Below are 10,850 nucleotides of genomic sequence, written 5' to 3'. Positions count from 1 at the left end.
TTTTTTTTTCTTTTTGGAACTGTCCAGACAGCCAAAGATTATTTACAATGAACTTGGGTCTAAGGTTTTAAAATTAGCTAAGTATCTGGAAATTACAACTTAGCTAACACACTGAATTCTTTCAATATACAGCATTTTTTAGAATTTCATAAACAAAGTTTTGAAAAGATTTTTTTCATTCTGTTTAGTTGAATACAATTTTATACATATAATTTTAATTTAAACAAGTTATGGAAACAATACTAACTTGTTTAATTTATAAAACCAATGTAGAAAATTTAAGAAGTTTGAATTATGAGACATTTAAACCTGGTTTTGCATAAGCCAAGATAGTGTGCTAAAGATATCAAATCATACCAAAATTCTTCTTTTATCTTGAAACTAAACTCTCTTCTTTTTTTTTAACATCTTTATTGGAGTATAACTGCTTATCACACAGTGGTGTGTTAGTTTCTGCTTTATAACAAAGTGAATCAGGTATACATATACACATGTCCCCGTATCTCTTCCCTCTTGCATCTCCCTCCCTCCCACCCTCCCTATCCCACCTCTCTAGGTGGTCACAAAGCACCAAGCTGAACTCCCTGTGCTATGCGGCTGCTTCCCACTAGCTATCAGTTTTACATTTGGTAGTGTATATATGTCCATGCCACTCTCTCACTTTAAACCCTCTTCTTTTTTTAAAGCAATTAAATTCTTTTTCTTTTTTTAAATTAATTAATTTATTTTTTGGCTGCATTGGGTCTTCATTGCTGCACGCGGGCTTTAGTTGCAGCAAGCAGGGGCTTTGTTGCAGTGTGCGGGCTTCTAATTTTGGTGGCTTCTCTTGTTGTGGAGCACAGGCTTTAGGCGCCCAGACTTCAGTAGTTGCGGTGCGTGGGCTCAGTAGTTGTGGTGCATGGGCTTAGTTGCTCCGCGGCATATGGGATCTTCCCGGATCAGGGATCGAACCTGTGTCCCCTGCATTGGTAGGCACATTCTTAACCACTGTGCCACCAGGGAAGTCCCTAAAGCCTCTTCTTATTTTCTTATAGCTATAGCAACAAGGCTATTATGCTTTTCAGTGCACACAGAAAGTAAGACAGTTTAATAAATTAAAATTTTCTTTTAGACAAATTTGAGTTTATTTGGACTAAATATTCCTAGAGTGTATGCAAGACAACTAAATTGTTTTGTGATAAAATTAATATTTAAAGTTTCACAAGACAGGAAAAAGACAGTGGAACAGAAAAAATATGAGAGGGTCAGCTGCAGTCAAATGTATAATTATCAACTGTAAAGGGCTAGTTATGTTTCCTCTGCAAGGAAAAGAAAGAAAGTTCACACGTAGAAATACAGATTTTGAGATATACACACAAAAAAGAGAGTACATATAGCTGGTTTTGACATAACGTGGGCCCTTGATAAGTTTATCAAGCTGTATAATTAAAAAGCCAGCACTTTTTAATCTTCCAAATATGGAAACCAAGGAGGTGATATTTACTACGTTAAACAAACTGACCTCTCTTTTAGACAAAGAAGACAATCTCCTCCAGAGGGTTTCTTTTACTTTTTGCTCTAAAGTACCTCTCCTGTTTATGTTCAAAGCTCCCCCAAAGGGACCACTGCAATTTTAAATCGTCCCTGGTGAAATTGGGCCAGTTAGGGGGCTAAGTGCACAAATTAGCATTATGGGGGGAAAACATGAAGGAAGAGGTGTTTAGCCTGGAAGTGGTGCATTTTTAGACTGAGAAAACCCCATGAGAACTCAACCATCTGTAAAGATGGCGGTGGTGAACTTTGTGCGTCCAGAATTTGGCCAAAGGCCAATCGCCACCAATGAGGGGCCAGATGAAAGCCCCTGATTCCGGGTAGATGAAACTAAAGGAAGCAGGTCTCAGGGACACAAAGACAAGATTGAGAAATCTCTATAAGGCTTTGAAATGATAAACTGAGATAAAGTTTGTCAGAAGGACAATGGTCTGAGGAGACCTGAACTCCTCAGTCCCTGGGGCCAGCTCAAGGACAAATTTATTGAATCTATGCTGTCCTCTCCTTATAGATTGTTCCTCTTATAAATAAACAGCATTAAAGACACTTAGACAAGCAGAGAGACTATAGGAGCATGTGTTAGAAGGCTAGAAAACAATTTTACCAGGGAACAATACAAATCCGAACAGATAACCAAAAATACCCCAAGGGATCTCATTCTTAGAAAAGCAAAATAAACCCAAAGCTGAAGGACTTCAATGAACTATCAGACTGCAATTCAGCACGAACTTATCTCCCAGATATGGGCAGGCTGGCACCTCAAACAGGTAGACAGAAGGAGTCTCAGATGCGGGCACTAAGTGGAACATCTGGGTCCAAGGCAGTGAGGGCTGCAGCTGAGTGTTGGTGAACCCCTGTTTCTGTCAATGTCATCCAGCCAAAGACCACCAGGAGCACACCTGGGTTGGACTTATTGCTCTTTGCCTCTAGGGAAAACGTACACTTTGGGGGACAGTGGGGTGTTGGGGTGTCTCCCTTTGCTGCAACGGGCAATAAACCCAACTTGAACAAAGCCAGGTGTATTCCTGGTGGCCTTTTGCTGGAGGGCATTGACAACACATGAGGCCAGAGGGCTCCACCTTTGCCTTCCACCATTTACTGGCTGTGTGACCTTGAGCAAGTTATGTGAGTTCTCTGATACTCAGTTTGCTTGTCTGTAAATTGGACATTGTAACAGTATCCACTTCTTTGGGCTGCTGCAAGACCTGGTAGTAAAATTTGTTTGAAAAAAACAAAAATGTGGGGAATTCCCTGACCGTCCAGTGTTTGGGACTCCACGCTTTCACTGCTGGGGCGCGGGGTTCGATCCCTGGTTGGGGAGCTGGGGTCCCGCAGGCCGCATGGCTGCAGCCAGAAAACCACCAAAACAAAAAAACCCCACAAAGATGTGATAGCTAGGTCATGTCTGAAGCGATTCCTAGGCTAAACAACTCAGGGATCCAGCGGCCTAGTGAATCTGCGTGCCTGTGATTTTGCTGTAGACAGAGAGCGCTGCTTTGCTGACTCTGGAGCTGGTCTGAGGGAAAGGCTTATAGGCTGCAGTGGGCATTTCCCCTCAGTCAGAGAACCCTCCACCTGAGAGTAATTTCTCCAACCCCCATCCCTGACATATTGTCTAATTGTCTGTAGTACACAATTTAGCAACACCCTTGGGTAATGGGAAGAACACCAGACTTGGACTTAGAAGAACTGCGTTTGAATCCTAGCTCTTCCAGTGCCAGCTGTGGGCTTCAGATGCCTCAGTTTGCTCATGTGTAAAATGGGCATAACAACCCTACCTCGTATGCTATGGGATTAACAGGGATTACGTTTGTGCAAGAGGGGTAGGGTGATAAATTAGTTGACATAAAGGTTTCTCCTAAGAAGGGTACAGTCCTTTTTAAGGAAAATACTCAGATACGCCAGTTTCAGGGAAGGAGGTGCTCTGATGGAAAGGACTGGAAGATAACACATATGTAGCTAAATTGCTTTTCATAAGAAATAAACATGAACTTGGGGTGGGAGAGAAGAAAAAAGAGGAAATGAGGGAAGGGAGAAAGGAGCAATAGTGGATGCATGGCAGGAGGATGGAGTTTGCAGAGAAATTCCAAGTAGCAACGTAGCCAAGGACTTTTAAATACAGGAATGTCTAGTCATCAATTTTTAATTGTTTGTGTTGCTATAGCATATGCCCTTCCATCCACCCAAACATCGCTAAATTCTGTTACTTGCACAAATCCTTTATGTGAGTGGTTTTTACAGAAATCCAGGAAGAAAAGCAGCATTCCCAATCTGGTGTGACAAAAAATAGAAAGCAGGGAGTGGCCATGGAAGATGGACTGGATGTGAATCAGAAGTTCATTAGGAGCCCAAATTCAGAACCAAATTTGGTCATAGGATTCTGAGCTCCCTTAGAATTCTCAGAAATCTTGGGGAAGACACTGGGCCTCCCTGGCAAGGCGTGGCATAGGGGCTAGAGCCAATTTTATCTGACTTTGAAAGGACAGGCTAAATCCTCTGTTTACATGCGCACATAGGGCAGGCCAAGCATAGGTAGATGCTCAATGTTAGTTGTGTCTGAGTCTCCATTTGGTTAATATCTCTAATATGTTTTCCAGATGAGCCTGTAAGTCCCCTCAGGCAAGGGCTTTGTCCTGAAATCCTCCCATTACTCTGTATTCTCCTCAAAACCTGGCAAAGTGCTGGATACAGGATAAGAAGAGAAGAGAGAATATCAACAGGAGAAAGGCCAGGCCCTAATTATTAACAAGAACCGCTATTATTACTGTTGTGCTGTGTCCTAAGCTGAGGTGTGTTGCAAACCCAGTCTGGCTTGCTACAAAGCCTGAACCCCTAACCACTGCATTGTACGGCCCGCCTCAGGGCCCATCACATCTTGCCTTGCCCCAAACGATCTTCCCTAGAGTCAGGCGTGGTTCGGGGAGCTGGTAAGGCTCACAAGATGAAGGAATGGGGGGCCAAAATGCAGAGTAGAAGGTGTGTCCATAGGGAACTGTGATTTCTTTTTTGAGGTTTCCCTAGCAACCCCGCCAGCTCCCTCCCCAGAAACCAGCTTGGCTTGCCATGGAAGATTGCCCTGGCTTGTAGGGTTGCCAGAATTAGCAAATAAAAATACAGGGCACCCAGTTAAATCTGACTTTCAGATAAACAATAAACACATTTTTTAGTATAAGTATATCCCAGACAGTAATTGGGAACATACTTATCCTAAACAAGTTTTTTGTGGTTTATTTGAAATTCAAAGTTAATTGGGTGTCGAGTATTTTATCTGGCAAGCTTACTTGCCTGGACATCATACTTCAGAGAGTAAAGGAATGGGGCGCTTTTAGAATTTCCTCTTCAGTGGCTTCAGCATGGGGAAACTGACGCAGGCTGTTTTGCACAGCCCTTGAGGGAACTTCTTCAAGGACTGTGCTTATGGCCCTGCGTGGGTGCGAGTGCTGGTGTAGGCTGACCAACTTGTCCCAGTTTGCCTGGCGTTTACCTAGGTTTAAGCATGGAAATTCCCACATCTCAGGAAACTTCTTCGTTCTTGGCAAACCAAGACAGTTGGTCATCCTAGTGAGGACCATACCTAGAGGAGCACGCGGCTGAACTGCTGGGTGAGTCTCAAAGGGTCTCAGTACTCCTCAGCATAGTTCCTCAGGTCCATTTAAAAGATGAAGAGGTTCCGGGGAAGTCTAGGAATCCTGGATCTGAAAGGCGTTGGTTCTAGAGATCATTCAAGTTCAGCTTCTGTTTGTTAAATGCTTATCAAACATTTTCAGAGATACTCTGTCACCTCCCCTAGTTATTATTATTATTATACCGTAGCATAGGCACTGTGCTTACTATGTTCATTATCTTGTGTAATCTTCTCAATAACTCCACGAGGTCACTATTATTATTGTTCATTTTTTGGAATGAAAACATGGAGACCCAGAGAGGTTGAATTGCCCCAAGTCACAGAGCTGGTATTTGGTAGAGCTGATATTCAAGCCCAGGTGTGTCTGACTTCAGAGTCTATGTTATTAGTCACTCTGCTCCGCTGCTCACAGAGAGCTCTGATCATCTGGAAGGCCCACTTGATACCTTGCTAAAAATCCTTCATGCTGCAATCCTATCAACTTCCTTCTTGATTTATCAACAGAGAGAGGATGGTTACTCCCAGGAAACCCAGGACTAGCCACTCTCTCTAAACTCAGCTTTAACTGGGACAGCCAGCCCCACCCCAGCATTCCCCAGCCACCTCCATGTCCCGTTTTTGAGGAAATCTGAGGACAGTAGGGGAGCTCTTGCCCCAGAATGAAGAACCCTACTGGCTTTTTAGGCTTGTAGCTTAGGCTCAGTGGCTCTCTCTAAGGCCAGCTCCTTGGAGGGTGTCTCATGGGCTGAGAATTGAATAGAGCTTCTGTGGCTGGGCAGCAACCGTAAGGCCAGGGTAGAGAGAACATACTGGTGAGGATTTGCTTTCCTTCCTGAAGGTTTCTGCTGCGGGGAGGGAGCAGAGGCTAAGGAAGCTGCTGACACTCTATCCTTTGAAATCCTTCCAAGAACTGCTGGATTCAGCTTGTGGAAATAATTGCAGTGCTTTAGGAAATTTGAAGGATTTTCAAGGATAACCCAAGAGGCATGTAAAACCCTCTTTGGAGGGTCCTCCAGGGGAATTGCCTCTTAGACTTTATGGTTTTGGACTAATTGTGCTTTAAAAAAGAACCCAGTTCCCTCCAAGGGCCAGGGTGTCTACAGCCTAGGAAGGGGCAGTCCAGGATGGAGGAGTACATTAACCCCTCCCTGTGCCCCTTGTGCCCCCTTGGCTGTCACAGACAATTCCAGAGCAATCGAGTTCCTAGGTGGGGAATGGTTGGAGGGTGGGAGCTCCCCCAAGGCTCAGTGCCTGCCGCATCCTATTCAGTGGCAGGAGGAGCCCATGCTGGTGGGGAGAGCAACCACCCAGTATTCCTCCTGGTCTCAGCCCAGGGTATGGGAAGAGGGGAGGGGGAAAGCAATCCTCAGCCCTGTGGGGCATTTGCGCTAAGCTCTGGCCCCATGATTTGTGCTTACGTGGAGTATGCAGCTCTCAGCAGGGAGAACTGAGACTCCCCTTCTTCTCCATCCTGGATGCTGACACAGTTTCCCAAGGAAGGCACCACAGCCTCGAGGGTAGACAATCCACTCCATAGGAGCGTGGCTTTGCGTGAGGTATTGTCCACAGCCCAGAGCGACTCCTTTGAATCAGGCAAGCAGCCAGGGATGAAGGGCTTGGCCTGGCTTCTCTGAATGGACAGCAAACTTTGATGATGATGATGATGATGATGATGATGATGGAGGGGGCAGAATCATATCTCTGAAAAGGCAGTCCTGGGCAGCAGCTTTGAAAGGGAGGCTTGAGCAGCTGCCTGAGCGGGTCCCTTCAGTGGCAGACGTAGCCCTCACTGTTCGTGGGATCAGCAGAGGGGCGAGGAGGGGCCTTGTTCCCCTGGAAGGTGGAGGAACTGGCCTCTTGTGCTGAGGACCTTTCTTGTATTCAAGGGCTCATGTCTTCACCTCCCACGGGGAGCAGGACAAGAGCAACCCCTCTTCCCCATCCAGCTGTACCTCAGGAGGGGTTCCTGGGAGTACTCTCCTGCGGCTGGAGGTCAGTGTTTTGGAAACGCAGGCAAAGAAGGGTGTGGGCGGCATGGGGGCTGGCCTATCTGCCACAGTGAGGACTTCTCTCTTGTGATCCACCAGCATCAGTGGAGCAGACTCAAGGGACTCACAGGCTGCTGTCCCTCAATCTGCCTGAAGCATTTTTCGAATGAGATTTTCAATAGAAAAACCAAGGCATTGCATATAATTACAATTGTCCCTTGGTATCCGCAGAGGATTGGTTCCAGGACTGGTGAAGATACCAAAATTTGCTGATGCTCAAGTCCCACAGTCAACCCTCAGCCCTCGGTATCCACAGGTTCTGCATCCAAGTATTCAACCATTCGCAGTTGGTTAAATCCAAGGATGCGAACCCCAGGATACCAAAGGCTGATTGTACAAATTCCCACTACACTAAAGTGCGTAGAGTGAAAAGTCTCCCTCTTGCTCCAAGCCCCCTATCCCCTTCCCCAGAAGTAGGCCACTCTTATCAGGCTATGTGCATCCTCCCAGAAAGATCAGAGATCTCTCTTGAAAGTGTTTCCTTTTTTTCTGAGTTTGTTTCAACCTTAACTTTACATTTTTTAAAAATCTTTATTGGAGTATAATTGCTTTACAATGGTGTGTTAATTTCTGCTTTACAACAAAGTGAATCAGTTATACATATACATATGTTCCCATATCTCTTCTCTCTTGCATCTCCCTCCCTCCCACCCTCCCTATCCCACCCCTCTAGGTGGTCACAAAGCACTGAGCTGATCTCCCTGTGCTATGCGGCTGCTTCCCACTAGCTATCTACCTTACGTCTGGTAGTATATATATGTCCATGTCTCTCTCTCGCTTTGTCACAGCTCACCCTTCCCCCTCCCCATATCCTCAAGTCCATTTTGCAGTAGGTCTGTGTCTTTATTCCTGTCTTACCACTAGGTTCTTCATGACATTTCTTTTTCTTAAATTCCATATATATGTGTTAGCATACGGTATTTGTCTTTCTCTTTCTGACTTACTTCACTCTGTATGACAGACTCTAGGTCTATCCACCTCATTACAATAGCTCAATTTCGTTTCTTTTAATGGCTGAGTAATATTCCATTGTATATATGTGCCACATCTTCTTTATCCATTCATCCAATGATGGACACTTAGGTTGTTTCCATCTCTGGGCTATCATCGTAAATAGAGCTGCAATGAACATTTTGGTACATGACTCGTTTTGAATTATGGTTTTCTCAGGGTATATGCCCAGTAGTGGGATTGCTGGGTCATATGGTAGTTCTATTTGTAGTTTTTTAAGGAACCTCTATACTGTTCTCCACAGTGGCTGTACGAATTCACATTCCCACCAGCAGTGCAAGAGTTCAACCTTAACTTTAATGACTCCTCTTTTGTGACCTCAAGTTTAACCATACACAAAGTAGAGAAAATGGTATAATGAACCTCCATGTCCCCATCACCCAGCTTCAATAATTTTCAACATTTAACCAATGCTATTTCATCTAATCTTGCTATTGTAATTTTCTGGGGGAGGAAAAAAATCTCAGGCATCATGACATTTCACCTCTAAATAGTTCTCTATGCAACTCTAACTGATATAAGATCCTTTTAAAAAACATAATTACCATGCTATTATTACACCTAACAAATATAAGAAAGTCCTTAGTATTATCTAATCTCCAGTGACTGATTTTGAGTCCCACTATCTACAAATTGCATGTAACTTGCCCTGCCTGGAGCTGAACGTGGACACCCTGCTTAGCCTGAGAAGTACAAAGGGTTGGAGACTTGGGCCACAGCAGCCTGAAACCTGTCCATGCTCCCCCGGCTCTTCTTGTTCAGGCCAGAGGCTCTCTGTGTAAACATTCTTTTGAAGCAGAACAATCTTCCAAGCAATTTCTAAGCAATGAGAGTCTGGAGAGGTGCATTCTCTAGAGGTGGCTCTGTCCCTTGCCTGCTGGGTGGCATTGGGAGAGCTGCCTCTGTACCCCATCAGCAAACTAGAACAAATAACATTGGTCCTCAGAAGCTAGGTGAGTATTTGACAGCCAAGGATAGTAGTATTATTTCTGCTGTGCTCAGAGATTGTATCAAACATACGGCCCCTCCGCAGGGACCACTGTGCCAAGACTGGCTGAGTTTTCATTTTGGTGAAGGTGGATTATGTGGACAACTTATTTCTCCAAGTTGCTAGTATCTATTTGGTGCTCCCCAGACACTCCTTTCCTGAGCTTATTCATCTGATTATTCTGGCTTCCAGACTACCCTTCACTCTATCCCTAAGCCATGGGCATCTCCTCATCACAAATACACATCCAACTCACCCCCTGCCCCCATTCATCCTTGCACTGCTCTCTGAATCTTCAGGAGAGGAGAAAGAGCACCCTTTACTTCCTCCCACCCCATGCCAGCTCAAAGTATGTGACATCTCTGGCCCTCAGCCCTCAGTTCTCTTGGCCAGAAAGGCAAGGCCACCAATCGGCATGAAATTGGGTGTGGAAAGTTCTAGCTCAAGTGCCTAGGAAATAATATATTGTCTGCCAGCCAGCCCTCTGTGCCAGGGCTAGAAAAGCTATAAGAATAAGCCACTTGCCTTCTTAAATTTGATCTGGGAGGACATTATCTTGGGGAGGAGAAGCAAAGCCTCAGCTCCGCAGCCCCAGTGTTAGCAGGTGACCTCAGGTACTGTGCCTTCTATGTTTCCCTTTACAATCTTTTTTAAGAACATGGAGAAGTGGCCTGCCAGATTGGGCACTTGAGCCCTTATTTACTTTCCTGGGAGAAATTCACTGGAATTCCCTGAATTTCAGAGTTCACTCTATATAATGGAGCAAAGAGAACCCACTTGCCCAGTGGCCTTCAAGAATCTGGTAATGTGGGATCACACAGCAGAGAGGGGAGGTAATATCCAAACATTTTGGAGTTATTTGCAAGAAAGCTGCACAACCAAAGCAAGCTATGATCAAGGGGGCCCAGATCCTCTGAGGTACCATCAGAATTACATTAAGCAAACTGTTTACTAGTTTCATACAATCCTGTATTGTTTCCACAGGCACCCAGTGCAGGCAGCAGGCTGCCACCAAGAAGGCTGGCAGTGCCCTCTTGAGGAATCCCTGGGTACTGCCGGGGACCCAGCTGGACTCTGGAGAATATTTGCCAAGGGCAGCCAGCAGAACCATTGGAAGCAGAATCACAGAAATAGGTGGGTTTGGATAGATTTTTTAAAAAGCCCCCTTGGGGACCTAGAAAAAACCCTACGAGGCCTGTGGGAAAGGCTCAGGAAAAGGGTTGTGAGTGGGTGCTGAGGCAGAGTGTCAGGCCCTACAGAGCCACTGTAACACAGTAGATCCTGGGGAGCTGGGAATCCTAAGGCACCAGGGACAGTGAACATGACACAGTCACCTGGCTGAGCCCCTTTGCCATCCCAGGCATAAGAACAAGGTGCAGACTGGAAGACATGCTCCATCAAGGACTGTGGTGAGAGAAAAAGAAAGAGAGACAGAGAGAAGCAGAGACAGAGATGGAGAAACAGAGACACAGAGATTGAGACTTGGGGAGAAGACAAAATGAATAGTATGGCAAGAGAGCTGGAGGAAAGGAGAAGAGAAATGTTGGGGAATATGGTTGAAAAATTGGTATCTGTGAATTTACTGGGAACGCATATTTTCCTCCAAGTAGCTTCGCAGTCCCCAGAGCTGCTGCTGGGAATCCAGGGG

The sequence above is a fragment of the Tursiops truncatus genome, chromosome X, assembly GCF_011762595.2.
Source record: "Tursiops truncatus isolate mTurTru1 chromosome X, mTurTru1.mat.Y, whole genome shotgun sequence".
In the NCBI taxonomy this organism is placed as follows: Eukaryota; Metazoa; Chordata; class Mammalia; order Artiodactyla; family Delphinidae; genus Tursiops; species Tursiops truncatus.
The sequence above is the reverse complement of the archived record's forward strand: the minus strand, read 5'-3'. Positions refer to the sequence as shown.